The sequence below is a fragment of the Loxodonta africana genome, unplaced genomic scaffold (genome assembly GCF_030014295.1).
Source record: "Loxodonta africana isolate mLoxAfr1 unplaced genomic scaffold, mLoxAfr1.hap2 scaffold_486, whole genome shotgun sequence".
Classification (NCBI taxonomy): domain Eukaryota; kingdom Metazoa; phylum Chordata; class Mammalia; order Proboscidea; family Elephantidae; genus Loxodonta; species Loxodonta africana.
In genome coordinates this window covers 593-2,500 of record NW_026975203.1, presented here as the reverse complement: position 1 = coordinate 2,500, position 1,908 = coordinate 593, and the positions used below count along the sequence as shown (strand labels likewise).

The window sequence follows — 1,908 nt, the reverse complement described above, 5'->3', positions numbered from 1 at the left end:
GCGAGGAAGCCCCCAGCCGCGCACCCCCGGGGGAGGGAGGGCCGGCCAGACGCTGGCCGGCGGCAAACCCCGGGGGGGCGATTGATCGTCAAGCGACGCTCAGACAGGCGTAGCCCCGGGAGGAACCCGGGGCCGCAAGTGCGTTCGAAGTGTCGATGATCAATGTGTCCTGCAATTCACATTAATTCTCGCAGCTAGCTGCGTTCTTCATCGACGCACGAGCCGAGTGATCCACCGCTAAGAGTCGTACGAGTTTGGATTCGCGGGGCCCTCCCCCCCCCCAGCGAGGAGGGAGGGAGGCGACCCCGCCCTGGACACGGCACACATCCCCCGAGGGGCGCCTCCTGCCGGCCAGAAGACACGACGGAACCACGACTCGGGAAAGGTCGGGAGGGATTCGCGGACAAGGGGCCCGTCCACACCCGGCCCCCGGAGGAGCGGGCCTGGACGCCCCCACAGGCGCCCCGGGGGTTCCCACCCCCAACGACACGGGGCGCCCGCGCGCGGGCCCGCGCGGTCCGACCGGCCGCCGGGCTCCCCCTCCCGGCGGCCGCCCGGCCGGCAGCGGGGCGCGGCGCGGAGCCCCCCGGCCTGGGGGCGGAGGCCGGGGGAGAGACGGGGTGAGGGCCAGGCCCCCCCCCACGGCCGCTCCCCGCGGGCCCGCCGCCACGAACCGCGGCGGACGGGCGACCCCCCGAGGGTCTTTAAACCTCCGCGCCGGGACGCGCTAGGTACCTGGACAGGGTGGCGAGCGAGGGCGGGGCGCGGCCATCGCCCCCGACGCGGATCCCCGGCCGCGGCCGCCCGCGGGGGACGCGCGGGACCGCGGCGCTGCCGGCCCGTGACGCGGGGGATGGACGGTAGGGGCCCACGCGCGCCCCCCCGCGCCGCCGCCACCGGGGACCCGCCGCCCGCAGCGCGCGGCCGCCCACCCCGCCTACGGCTCCCCCCACCTCCCGGCCGCACACGCACACACCGCCCTCCTCTTCCCTTCACCCCCGCGACGACCCACACGGGCGCGCGCTCGGAGGCCGGCCACCGTCCCCCCCCGCACCCGCGCGGCCCAGGCCCCGGGCCGCGGAGGGCCCGGGGCGACGGCGGGACGACGCGGTTTCGCGGGCGGGAAGGGGGAGGCCGGGCGAGGGCCCGAAGGTGCCGGGGGAGGTCAGCGAGGGGCGGGGGCGGACGCCGGGGAGGGGGGCCGGAGGGAAGGGGCGGCCGCGCAGGGGCGGCGGGGCCGGGGCGGTCGGCCGGAGGACGGGCGCGGGGCTACCCCCCCCACGCCCAGGGCGGGCGGCCGGGAAGCGGCGGGCAGCGGGTGACCCCCCGAGCGCCACCCACCGGCGCCCCCCCATCCTCCCGCGGGAGGGGGAGCGCGTAGGGGGGGAAGGGAGGGGGGTTCCCGCGGCACCGCGCGCGTCCCGGGACGCGCCGCGGACGCGTACGCCCGACGGGCGGGGCGGGCGACCGGGGTGGGACACCGGCGCCGGAGACGGGGCACGGCCCCCCGGCTCTCAACTCCACCTCGCGCGGGACGGAGGGGGGGACGACGGCGGCGCCGACGCGGCCGCGGAGGGCCCCGACGGGCGGCCGGCCGGCGGCGGCGGCAGCGGCGGCGTGTCCGCCGGAGTGGGGAGGGCGACCGGCGGCGGAGGGTGGGCTCAGCGCCCCCCCGTCCCACCGCGGCACCTCCCCCCCTCCGCGACCACATCCCCCGGCCGACCGACCGACCGACCCCCGCCGTCGCCGCCCCCCCACCGACACACACGCACACACGACGCGCTCTGTCTCTCTCTCTCTGGCGGCGCGGCAGACCCGGCACCGCGCCGGCCCGCCCGCGCCACCGCGCCGGAGTCGCGCGCGGCCGGGACGCACGCACTGGCGGCGACGCCCGACTCACTCGCGTTA

At 80.2% G+C, this 1,908-nt stretch overlaps 1 non-coding gene across 1 annotated transcript; it reads right to left on the bottom strand.

The window, feature by feature from the left end:
* Positions 1-93: 93 nt before the first annotated feature.
* Positions 94-246, bottom strand: LOC135229729 (5.8S ribosomal RNA). The gene has a single exon (XR_010320409.1). It is a non-coding gene; the product is annotated as a 5.8S ribosomal RNA (ribosomal RNA).
* Between the last annotated feature and the right edge of the window lie 1,662 nt (positions 247-1,908).